General features: G+C 42.7%; 1 protein-coding gene across 1 annotated transcript in view; it reads left to right on the top strand.

Moving 5' to 3' along the window:
• The first annotated feature begins 770 nt into the window (after window positions 1–770).
• LOC101523891 (nuclear body protein SP140-like protein) overlaps window positions 771–13,391 on the top strand; it is a 51,528-nt gene continuing 38,907 nt past the window's right edge. Inside the window, exon 1 of the mRNA XM_058665092.1 lies at window positions 771–923. The gene's annotated coding sequence lies outside the window, so the exon portion shown is untranslated. The remainder of the gene's footprint in view (window positions 924–13,391) is intronic.

Genomic DNA, 13,391 nt, shown 5'->3' on the forward strand with positions numbered 1-13,391 from the left:
TGCCTGGACTTCAGCTCCCCAGGGGAGTCTTACAGCTGCATTTGCTCCCCTGTGATTTGATGCCTACACCCCACATCAAATCATGGGTGACTTCTGTGTGGAAGGGTCAATCAGCTGGCGCCCCTGGGTGGGGAATCGGGAGCAGCACTATGCACTGGCTTGCTTCCTACCTCTAGGGGCCTCCTCATCAGCCCTAGCTGGGGGTTGCAAAGCATCCCACAGTCCTGGTTGGTACCTTGGGGGCCCTCTTGCCCCAGCCTGATCGCAAGGCATGCTGGCGGAGTGCCCAGCACCGGGCACCCTCTGCTGTCCAGACCCGGGCCTGCCTATCAGCCCCACTCTTGGTGCAGCCTGGGCTTTCTCACAGGTCTGTGAGAAGGGCTGACATTTCTGCTTTCCTCCAGCCACCCTGCTCCACAAGGGGCAGACAGGCAGCCAGCACCCCCCTCTCCTGCAAGGCTGAAACAGCTGAGGACAACTTGGGTTCAAGACATTTTTGACTTGGTATGCACAAGTAGCCTCCCTGGAGCTGGTCCTGCTGGCCCCGGGGTCCCCCTTTCCTGTCCTCCAGGTGGTGACAGCCACCTCTGAGGGCAGCAGTGAGGAGACAGCTTGTTTAGCTCTCAAGTTGTAGTTTCACTTCTCTTTTCCCCGTTTGGGTGGAGCCTGCTGGCTTCCTGGCCAGGCCCCTCTGCAGTCGGGGACTTCCTGCTGGGGCAGGGCACAGGCAGGGTGCCTGGGGGAATCAGAAGTGGGGCATTCCTAAGCGCAGGCCTGCCAGGGCAGGAGGTTGGCAGCGGGGACAGCGACAGCTCTACCAGGAGAGTTCTTAGCAACTTCCTTAGCTGTCTGTCCGCAGAGCAGCTCCAGTGTCCTCAGCTTCGGTGGTTCCTGGGCTCCAGTGCAGATTTCCAGGAAACCAGGTAGGTGGGCTGAGGAGCCCGGTGTGTGGGAATTGGCTGTGTGGGGCAGCTGGGGCAGTTTTGAAACTAGCAGCAGGGTAGTTCGCTGTGAACACAGCTGGACAGCATGTGACTTTCGCATTCAGCAGCTTCTACTCCTCTGGCCAGCTGGCCAGCAAGACAGGGCTGCCCTGGTGACAGGCGTGCAGGATTGAGTTCCTCGCGGCCTCTGAACTTTCGCTAGGGTCCCTGCCTGCTCCTTCACACAGTCATGGCCATCAAGGAAGTTTAGAAAACAGCAAACACGGGAGGAAGTGCTTTGCCCGCTTTCCAGCGTTGAGCGTGGTGGGTCTCACCCTGGCAGCAGGACCAGCCCTGGACTGACTTGGGTCTGAGCTTTTCTCTGGAAGAGAAGGGCCCGTGGGCGTCAAAGTCTGGTGCAGGCTCAGGGGCTTTATTTTCACTCTTAACTTCCAGATGAGAGGCACTTCTGACACGAGAAGTCACAGAAATCATCTCTTTTCCTGTAGTGGGCTCAGAAATAACATGGCCTCGTCGTTTTGATGTTTTAATTTTTCATACAGAACTATGATTTTGTTTGTAAAATTTCCAACGGCACAGAATTAGACAGGAGAAAGAAATCCTGTCGCTCCTTCCATTCTCAAGTCCTGCGATGTCTTGGATGTACCTTCCATATCTTTTTCTATGCACTTAGCATAAATAATTGGCTTTGTAAATATATGAGGGTGCTTCAAAAAATGGAATGAAAAAATAGAGTTTGGTTTTTTTTTGGTGCAGAAAATATTTGAAATCTGTATGTATAGGTGTCTCCAAGAAATTCACTGCAAATACATGTTAGGAAAAAACTATGCATGAAATTCCAAAGAACTTTTGCAGTCCACTGATAAAATTTACATATTCTCTATCCATAGTAAATGGGACTAGACTATGGGTATAGGGTCTGCATTTTTCATTTTCAATTATTTTAGCAGTGGAAATCTTAGCAGTCTTTGTGTTTATGTGTGTAGCTCTACCTCACTGTTTTTAACAGCTACATGACATTGTATGGGATTTATGCATCCTTATTTTCAAACGAATACCTGTGAATGAAATCTAGACTGTTGTTCACTTTGATCAACAAGCCATAGTGATGGTTGTGCTTCTCTCTCGCTGTGTCTCGCATGTAGACAAGTATTTATCTTATGCCAAAAACCAAAAACAGGTCTTTTTGTTTCTTTCAAAGATCTACTTAGTTTTAGTGGAAAGGCAGATTTACAGAGATAAAGGGATACAGAGAAAAAAAAATCTTCCATCTGCTGGTTCACTCCCCAAGTGGCAGCAATGGGTCTCCCACACGGGTCTTGCAGGTCGCTCTCTCGGGTCTTCCAGGTCTCCCACATGTGGCACAAGGTACCAAGGCTTTGGGCCGTGCTCAACAGCTTTCCCAGGCCACCAGTAGGGCGCTGGATGGGAAGCGGGACTGCCAGGATTAGAACAGCTGCCCATATGAGATCCTGGCACATGCAAGGCAAGGATTTAGCCACTAGGCCACTGTGCTGGGCCCCGGCAAAAACAGGTCTTGAGGCAAGGTTAGAACATTTACTGGCTGGATCATTGTTTCTACTAAGAGCAAACGAGGGAAGCCATCTTTCCCCACTTGGCCAACTTTGCGACAGGTAACATGTGACTTCTTGTTTCCATTTGTGTTTTCTGGTTGTGCTGGCAGCTGGTGAGTTTCTATGTGTTTAATAACCATTCAAACCCCCTCTTCTCTTGCTGGTTCATTCTTTGCCTGTGTTATTCAGTTTAGGCAGTTGGCCTTCTGTTCAGGACTTGGGAGAATTTGCTCGATATTCTGAAAAGCAGAAGTACACTTTCCTCATCTTTTATCTTCACAGTAGTCATGACCATATTTAATACTCATTAGGGTTTTGGTTCTTAAAAAATATATACTTGTAGGAGTGTTTCTCAATTCATTGCTACAGTTCCGTGAATCACCCATGAAGCCATCATGTAAGCCACCATGTGTTTGTTTCTCAGCCTGGTGTTCACATTCCTGCTTTATTTAGGTTGTTGTGAGGCCTTCAGCACATTGGGCTACCCTCCGTCCCTGTCCAAGTTTGCCTTCTCTGCCCCTTTGTTGTTTGGCATGCTACCATGGCCTCACAGCCCACCTCACTCATGCTTGCCCAGAAGTTGGCTCTGATGTAACTGCCTTGGCTAAAAGTGAATCATCTCCCATCTGGGTAGCTGGAAGATTCTTTTTAGGTGCTTGTCGTTTTACCTGGGGATGCCACCTGTCGGCACACTGCTTGCCAGCGCTGCCCTCTCGCTAGGTCAGCAGAAAATGCAACAAAAAGTAGGGACTCATTGGGTGCAGGTTTTTTTTAGTAATATATGGGAATTGTGCAGTATGAAAAAACTCTTCATGGAGCCTGGTAGCCTATGGAGTAGAAATAGTGATGGCGGTGGTTGGCCTCTTGGTCCCAATCTTGAAAGGATTTTTAACTTAAAAAACCTTTTTTTTTTTTTTTTAACTATTGCATGAACAAGGGTGTTGCCTGCTGTTAGTTTTCTTGTAAAAGAAAGTTTTCTCAGATGAAAGTTTTACAGTTAGCGTTCAATATTTCCAATATGTAGTTTGGCTTCTTTCTGCTGTTTCTCACTTATAATATTATTTTTTATTTGGGACTAGAAAAGGGTTATATTTATTTGAAAGGCAAAGTTAGAGAGACATGGAGGAGAGAGAGAGAGCAAGAGAGAGAGAGAACTTTTGTCTGCGGTTCAATTCCCAAAGTGCAGCAACGGCCAAAACCGGGAACTTCTTCTGGCTTCTTTTAGGTCTCCCACATAGTTGGAAAACTGCAGTTTCCCATGTACATCAGCAGAAAGTTGTATCAGAAGTGGAATAGGTGGGACTTGAGCCAGCACCCACATGGGACACCAGCACTGCAAGTGTCAGTTAAACCCACTGTGCCACAGTACTGGCCCTGGGAATAATTTTGTATTTATAGAAACCTTGCAGAAATAATACAGGAAGTGCAAAACATTCTGATTCCAGATTCGTTTTGCGATCTGACATTACTGTGGTACAGTGCTAAAAATGAAACCCCAGACATTGACACCTCACTATTAAGAAAACTCTAGACTTTTTTGTTTCTTTGTTAATGCCCACTTCTGGCTCCCAGCTCTCTTAATTCACCAGTTGTGTCTTTTCTGTGTATTGGTGATTCTGCTTGAGCCTTACATTGAGTTTATTTTAGAAATTGTATTTTTCTTGTCTACTTGTCCACTTGTCCATTTGAGGTTGGGTTTGTTGTTGTTGTTGTTGTTGTTTTTGGTTTTGTTTTGCTTTTTGTAGGTTCCAGTTCTCTCATAGGATTTTTCAACCTTATTTTCTCCTCTTTTCATCCATTTTCTTGAGTATTTTAGTCCTTATTTTTGTATTCTGATGACAAATTTTGGGTCATTTGTGTAAATTTCATTATATTTGTTTTCTGTTGGTTTAGTCATATAGTACTATAATGAGTAGTTTGGGCATGCTTATTCATTTTGAAAAGATTTATTTGAAAATCAGCGTTACAGAGAGAGAGAGAGAGAGAGAGAGAGAGAGTGAGAATTATTTTTCCAGTAATTCACTCTCTTAATGGTTGTAATGACCAAGTCAGGGCCACGCTGAAGCAGGAGCCAGGAGCCTCTTCAGGTCTGCTGCTGGGTGCAGGGACTCAAGGCTCTGGGCCATCCTCTGCTGCCTTGTCAGGCACACCAGCAGGCAGCTGGAGTAGAAATGCAGCAAGTGGGACTCCAGCAGACACCCATATGGGACGCTAGCGTTGCAGGCTGCAGGTTAACCAGTATGCTATAGTGCCCACTCAGTTTTTATAAAGTTAACAACTACTCTTTTCTCTTTCTATTTAAAAATCTCTGGGACTGGGCCTGGCAGTGTGGCCTAGCGGCTAAAGTCCTCGCCTTGAATGCCCAGGGATCCCATATGGGCGCCGGTTCTAATCCCGGCAGCTCCACTTCCCATCCAGCTCCCTGCTTGTGGCCTGGGAAAGCAGTTGAGGACGGCCCAATGCATTGGGACCCTGCACCCGCGTGGGAGACCTGGAAGAGGTTCCTGTTTCCCGGCTTCGGATTGGCGCGTACCGGCCCATTGCAGCTCACTTGGGGAGTGAATCATCGGACGGAAGATCTTCCTCTCTGTCTGTCCTCCTCTGTGTATATCTGGCTGTAATAAAATGAATAAATCTTTAAAAAAAAAATCTCTGGGACTTTCTTATGTAAGGTTCCAAATTTGAGAGCTTCCTTTTTTATTTCATTTTTATTTGTATTGATTTGAAAGACAGAGGGAGAAAGAAACAAAAATATAGAGACCCCTTTTATCTGTTGGTTCACTCCCCAAATGCCCACAGTATACGGGCTGGGCCAGGCCAAAGCCAGGAGCCAGGAACTCCATCCAGGTCTCCTCCGGGGTGGCAAGTGCCCAAGCACTTGAACTATAACCCACTGTTTCCCAGAGTGTGCATTAGCAACAAGTTGGAAGCAATAACTGAGCTGAGACTCAAATCCAGGTAGTCTAATAAGCCAATGCAACATCTTAACTACTACACAAAACCCCTGCTGTACTTACTAATTTTCAGCGAAATGCCAGATAGACATTGTGTATGCAGACTCTAGAGTCTCCAAAAGTTGTTTTATACACGAAACAGACTTCCTTTCTTTTCATGCTAGTCAGGCAAATGAGTCTCTTTAGCTTAAGCTCATCGGGCATGGGATGAGTCATTGTCGGTGTGCCTTTTTCAGAAATAGTTAAGGTACCTCTGGTTTGCCTTCATTCTAGATAAGAAAATCAAGGTCTCTCAACAGAAAGACTGAGATCAAATGTTCTCTGTTTCTCAGAGTTTTTTCTCTTACATGTTTAAACCTCCTGCTTCATGCAGCTTTTAGAGCTGAGAATTCTTGACAAGAACCCTCAGTCTGTGCCCAGGCCCTCAGCCTCTGGCTGTGGCCGAAGTTGACCAGAGAGCTGCAGGTCCTACAGCCAGGTCCACGCTGCCTCCAGGGCTTGCACTCTGTGGCCGTGGGTCCTGCTGACCCACCACAAGAGAGGCTCCGCAGTGTATTGCAGGGAATTCTGTGCCACCTTCTGATGCTGTGCTTAAGCACCTTCCCTGAACAGTGTCACCAGTTGCTTCCACGATGCTCCTGGCTGTGTGCATTTGAGGCTGTTGTTGCCAGCAGGCCTCCTCAGCCTTGCCCAGCCCCTGGCTCTTAGCATGTATGATCACCTGTAGATTAAGGAGTTTGAGCTCCTCAAAGATTTACTGATCTGAGGATCACATGAAGCCTCAGGTGATCCTAATATGCAGTCACGTTTAAGAACATTTGTCGCTGACCTGCAGCGACACTAACGACGAGGCACACTCTTGAGGGTCTGGGAAAAGCCGGAACCGCAACCCGACCCCTCATTGCCAAAAGCGGCTGCTTTCATACCCTTCTCTCCGCTGCTTTTTTCCCTGAAGGTCTTAGCTTTTTTCTGCTTTTTAGTCCTCTCTCTGCCACTTTTCCCCTTTCTTGTCCCCGTACTTTTCTCTGTAGGTCTTACTTCTTACTGCTTCTGTACCCCTCTCTGCTTTTTCTCCCCGTACACCTTAGCTTTTCCACCCGAAGATCTTCGCTTTTCTACCCCTCTGTGCTGCCCCGTTCTTCTCGTTCCGTCCGTCTCATTGTGTTTAGCGGCTGCTTTTATACCGCTCTCCACCAATCACTTCTCCCCGTGGGTCCACTTGACGCTACCTGATAGGCCAGTAGCAATGACATAATCACAGCAAGGGCATCAGCCTATCCCTGTGACTTCCTGTTTATCTGCTAGTGAGACCAACTCTGCCTCCTGGCCCTGGGCCAGCCGCCATCTTGCAACAGCCTTTCCTCTTCCTGGGAGTGGCTTTGGCACCCCGCTCCCCCACAAACATTGGATTGTAACAATGGACAATGTTAGCTGTGTAAGAAAGGGATGAGAACCTAGAAGAATCAGAACTTATAGACATTAAAGGACATTAGAAATAATTGGAAATCCTAAAAGAGAGAGTTAAAAATTTATCAGCATTTCATGTATGAAATGACATGGCCTGGGTTGTATGAAGTGCTGGTCATATTTGAGACTGAGAGTTGGAAAATGCATCAATTGGTAGGATGTTGAAACCTATGTATTGACTGGGAAAGCTGCAAAAATGGAGTCAAACACGAGATGTTAGACAGCAATGTGTCAATATATTTAAAGGCCTGGGAATCTATTGAATTTCCCAGTGGATATTGAAATTGTAAATTTCTTCAGCAGTTCTGATAAATCCAATGTTGAAGCTCTCAGTGAATAGGAAATGGTCAGTGCAACGAGAGAGAAAAAGGGAAGATTTTATAGGCTGTCGAATTGGTTGGTTTACGTTTAACTATCAATTCCATAGGAAGTTTATTTTTACATGTGAAATGAAATGCAAAACTACTTTTAGGGCCTGGCAGTGTGGCCTAGCGGCTAAAGTCCTCGCCTTGAATGCCCAGGGATCCCATATGGGCGCCGGTTCTAATCCCGGCAGCTCCACTTCCCATCCAGCTCCCTGCTTGTGGCCTGGGAAAGCAGTTGAGGACGGCCCAATGCATTGGGACCCTGCACCCGCGTGGGAGACCTGGAAGAGGTTCCTGGTTCCTGGTTTCGGATCAGCGCAGCACCGGCCGTTGCGCTCACTTGGGGAGTGAATCATCAGATGGAAGATCTTCCCCTCTGTCTCTCCTCCTCTCCGTATATCTGACTTTGTAATAAAATAGATAAATCTTAAAAAAAAATGATACTGAAAAAACTACTTTTAAAATCCAAGCATTTATGTAATAGCATTGACAGACCAGTTTATCCTTTATTGCTTTGAAATAACATTAATTTTACATATTAAAGAATCTTGCAAGGAATATTTTAAAAGGGGGTAAGCTCCTCACACCGTGGGTTAAGACACCGCCATCCCATAAGGGTATTGGTTCAAGTCCCAGCTGCCCCACTTCTGATCCAGGTCTCTGCTTATTGCCTGGGAAAAGCAATGGAAGATGAGCCAAGTGTTTGGATCCCTGCCACCTGCATGGGAGACCCAGGTGAAGCTCCTGACTTCTGCCTGGCTCTGCGCTGGCCACTGTGGCCGTCTCGTTAGTGAACTAGCTGATAAAAAACAAAAACAAACTGTCACTGTGACTTTCAAAGAAATAGATCTTTTGTTATAAAAAGTTCGGGGAAAATGCTGATTTGAACAAAAGCATGTGTTTCCAATAATTTTTGCACTAAAAGTAGACTAACCATTTTATTCCATGTTTTTTACAAACTTTTTGAGGTACTCTCAAATGTGAGTCTGTGTAGATGATTTTTGTTTTGATAAGTATTCTTACTTGATACATTATTCTTATTCATATTTTAATATTGAAATGATTTATTGATCATTATTTTAATGGGGGAGTACAGCCCCTTTTCATAAATCTTTTCAAAGCATGGTTGACTCTTCTGGAGTTTTATTCTCTGAAAAAATTTTCAGAACCAATTGATAATGTTCTGCAGCCTGTCTAGCTGGGAAGCCTTCCAGGGCAGCCTAATCTCCCCATCTAACAGTTCTGGCTGTCTTGAGCCGACGTGGCTCGCTTCTGAAGTGGACCTCTCCTGTGCTGGAATTGTTGTGGGCATAATGTGTACTCTTCTTTCTTGCTGTCCTTCATTCCTGAAGAATGCACGGATTTGCATATATTTTAAAAATATCCTTCATATCTGAAAGTCTATTCTCACAATTACCAAAAATGTGGTAAGTATAGAGATTTACTATGAAAATTAGCCTACTTTTTTTTTCCATTTTCAATATTGCTAATGAGAAGTCTGCAGCCATTCAGATTCTTGATCCTTTCTTTTGTATCACTTGTTTTTCATTCTTTGAAATTACCAAGTTTTTTTTCTTTCATCCCTTGGTTCTGACATGTCTGGATCATTTGCTTTAGTGTGGGTGTAGTGTTTAATCACTTTTCTAAGTCCTTCAGGACTATTTCAGATGGAAATTAATTGATTCCAAATCTCTTAAGTTTGATTCTAATATTTCTTGGATTATTTTTGTCCATCTTTGGACCTTTTGGAGTTTCTGTTATTGGATGTTAGGTCCAATAATAGGTCTTCTGGAGTCTTCTTGGGCTTTCTTGTGTTTTGCATATCTACCATCTATGAAATTTTTTCAGATTGCTCTTTCCTTGTAGTGATTTTTGAATTTCTTCCATTTCTTCCATTAAATGAAAGTGTAGATAGATTTTCTAATGTAACCTGTCTTAGGATATCTGACATAATATTTTCTTGGTCTTGTCACACTGATTTTTCATCTGCTATTGGGTGATATTTACCAATAGTTTACTGTAAGGTCTTTATCATATGTGTTTATGAGCAATTTTGAGCCCTAATTTTTATTTATTATTTTGTAGTTGTCTGCTTTTGATGGAATGAATATACCAGCATCAAGAAGTGATTGGGAGTTGTGTGTGTCTGCTTTTCATGATGGTACTGTAAATCCTCAAGGGAAACTTCTTGGTCTGTTTCACCTTGCAGTTTGGATGTTACAGTTCTGCGCCAGGAAGCCCCTAGTCTGATGTGTCCTGGAGACTTATCAGGGTGGGTGGGGAGGAATGATTCCATGGTGTTCTAGGAAGCAGGGGAACAGCTAAATGGGACCTAACTCAGCCATTGCTCAAGAACACCTTCGAGGGCTTACCCAGAGTGAGCTAAGAGCTTCCCACTGTCCCCACTTTCAGTCACCCAGTTAGATCAGGTCTCCACTCTTTCTTTTCTTTCTTTCTTTGTTTTTTTTTTTTTTTTTTTGAGATTTATTTATTTGAACTTGAAAGTCAATTACAGAAAAAGAGAAAGATTTTCCATCAAGTAATTGTCTCATTCAACCTGCCACAATAGGAAAAGCTGCCCTGGTCTAAGGCCAAAGCCGAGTACCAGAAACTTCTTCATGGTCTCCCACATGGGAGGTTCTGCCTACATCCTGTATCAGAATGCCTGGTTTAAGTCCAAGATCCACTCCTAGCTCCAGCTTCCTGCTCATGAACACCAGGGAGATAATGCTGATGACTCAAGCAGCTGGATCTCTACCATCCTCTAGGGAGAGACCCAGATGGAATTCCTGGCACTTCGCCTTAACCTGGCCCACCACTTGGTCATTGCAGATATTTGGAGGGTGAATCAGTGTATGGGAATACTCTCCCTGTCTCTGTCTCTGTTTCTCTCTCTCTGCCTTTCAAAAAAATTGAGATAGGTTCCCATTTTTCAGAATCTGCTTTTTGCTTCATGGCCTAATGCAAGTACATTGCTGAGGCTCTCCTGTTAGAAAAGCCACATAGTGTGATGATCAAAGAGGGGTGGTAGGAGGTGGGAGTGTTGGAAGTCAGGAAACTGTAGAGAAGGTGGCCTGAATTCCAGTTCTGTCACTGTATGGATCAACTGGCTTCCTACCTGTAGAACACTGGTGATGGTAATGGTACTCTTTTCATGGAAGGGCCAAGAGAAGAGAAAGTATAGCACCATGGAAGACACACTTAAAAGAGTGTGCTGTATCAATCAAGCACTCAAAATATTTCTAAATGTGTTGCAACAAATTGGAACCTCAGCATGCTGTACCTCTTCAGTCCTAAGTGTCCATTTAAAAAAATTCAGGTTTTGTCTTTGATTTAAGTTTGGCTTACCTACATTCCTTCTCTACTCAGGTTTTCAGAGTGTTTGTCGTCAAGGATGTTGAACCTTACTATGAGCCTGTTGAGATGATTTGTTTGTCCTTCCCTCTGTTAATGTGAAGGGTCATATTTATAGATTTGTGTGGTTAAACCACACGTACATTCCAGGAATAAAGACCACCTGATCCCAGTAAATGACCCTGCTGGTGTGCTGCTGTATTTGGTTTGCTAGTATTTTATTGGGGATTTTTGCAATCACATTCTTCGGGGTTTTGGGCCAGTAATTTCATTTTCTTAAGATGTCCTTCTCTGGAGTTGGTATCAGGGCAGTGCTGATTTGGAGGTGTTCTCATCAGTTGTCTGGAAGAGTTCAAGAAGGATTTGTATTATTCTCCTGATTGTTTTGTAGCATTCAGCCATGTTGCCATCTAGTCCTGCGCTTCTATTGGATAGTAGATTCTTTCTTGCTAGTAATTCAGTTTCCTTACTTAATACCCTCTCTTCAGATTTTCTATTTCTTCATGATTCAGTCTTGGTAGATTGTATAACTATATTTGCAGGAATTTCTCTATTTCCTCTAGGTTTCTAAATTTGTTGGTATGTAACTATTCATCATAGATTCTTAGGGTAATCTGTGTATCAGTGGTATCAATTGTGATATTTTCTTTATACTTTATGATTGGGTTGTCTGTCTCCTGATTAGTCCAGCTAAAGACTTGTCAATTATGCTTCTATTTTCCAAGAATCAACTCTGACTTTTGTTGAGCTTTTTTCCTATCATCTCATTTATTTTTCTGTAGTTTTATTCCCTTCCTCCTGCTGACTTCAGGGTTGGTTTTTCTTTTCCTAGTTCCTTGAGTTGGAAGTTGGATTGCTCACAGAGTTTCTCTCTTTTTTCCTCAATGCCAGTGTCTATAGATAAAATCTCTTCTCTTAGGATTGCTTTTCCCCCGCAAGGTTTTGATATGTTTTATATCTATATCCATTGGTGTCAAAAACTGTAAAAGTCTTCCATTTTTGTTTTTTCTTTCACTTGCTGTTTGTTCAGTAATATGTTAACTTTCATGTGCTTGTGAATTTTTTCAATTTTCCTCTCATTACTGATTTCTAGTTCATATCATTATGGTTAGGAAAGATACTTGGTATAATTTCGGTCTTTCTATTTGTTGAGACTTGTTTTGTGGTCTTGGTGATCCATTTTCTTTAAACACACACACCCAGGCTCTCTTTGGGTTACCATTTACATGGAGTATTATTTTTCTTTCCTTCATTTTCAGTTATGTGTCTGTGAAGTCAGCCTGAGTGTCTTGTAGGGACCAAACAATCAGGTCATGTTGGACTTCCTATGCTTTTTTCTGTCTTTTGATTGGAGAATTTATTTGCATTCAAAGCAATTATTGATAAGTAAAAATTTACTATTGCCATTTTGTCAATTGCTTTCTGACTCTTGCATAGTTTGTATTTTTTCTTGTTAAGTTCATTTATAATTTAATGTTTTCGGTAAAGACAATACTTTCTCTTTGTTAATATTTCATGCATGTACTGTTTTTTTTGTAGTTATCACAAGGCTTGAAAAATATCTAGAGTTGTATGTAATTGAAATTCAATTATTATCAACTAAAATAGAATAGCACCAATTTGTGTTAACACAAAACAAAACCAGATGTCTCGGGAGATATGGTTGACATTCTTGTTGCACTCTCAGCTTACAATTAAGTTTTTGAGGTAGAATGGCATTTCTCATTTAATTGAGTGGTTTAATGACTATGATCAGAAATAGGACATTTTGCTTTTGTCTTTTTGTGATCTGTTTTCTCTTAATTGTTCATTAAGATATATTTTCAAGGACAGATCCTGTTTTTGTTTCATTATTTTATACTCCTCTATAAATGCCCTGCTTATTCCATCTTAATTTGATAGGAGTTAAGGTTTTTCAATTAGAATATATTCTATATATGCTTAGGTGGGAAGTACTTGTAATCGCTGTGATCCAGGATGGGCTGGGCAGTCCGCAGTTACTTCCTCTGTGACCTCTGCGCTTCCCCCATTTCATCTCTATTGCTTTAGTTCCATTCATTCTGGCATCTACCTAGGATGCTTTATTTATTTCTTTTTTATTGATTACATTGCATTATGTGACACAGTTTTATAGGCACTTAATTCCTCCCTCCTCCTTTATCCCCCCCATTGTGGATTCCTCCACCTTGCTGCATTACCACAGTTCAAATTCAGTTGAGATTCTTTCATTGGAAGCATCTACCAAGCATAAAGTCCAGCATCTTATTGTCCAGATAAGTTCAACGGTTTCTTGGGGAGACCATCTCTGGTCTGAAGGTAGAGCCGGCAGAGTATCATCCCGATCAATTAAAAGCCCCGACATTACATCAGAAATAATTTATAACATTATAGAATTAGTGGACATGGTATTGAGTAACCAATATGTTAAAAGAGAAAAAAAAAGGATGCAAGTTCTTAACCACATCCTATGACTTTTACATTGACATTTCAATTATTAGTTCATATACAACTGGGTTCTATACACCTTAAAATGACTATAGATTACTATTCAGCTGTCTCATGTCTATTTTCATTTTAGTATTTAGCAGTTTATAGCGTTGAAGCATGCTTTTGCTGAACCTGGCTGTTTTTTGGGTAGTCTAACCCTATAACTCTAACAAGACATATGTCAACAGTTTAGGTGAACAGTTTTAGGAGGGGTATGTAGAGAAATCTTCAATACCCCAGTGAGGA

This window comes from Ochotona princeps, chromosome 5, assembly GCF_030435755.1.
Source record: "Ochotona princeps isolate mOchPri1 chromosome 5, mOchPri1.hap1, whole genome shotgun sequence".
Taxonomy (NCBI): Eukaryota; Metazoa; Chordata; class Mammalia; order Lagomorpha; family Ochotonidae; genus Ochotona; species Ochotona princeps.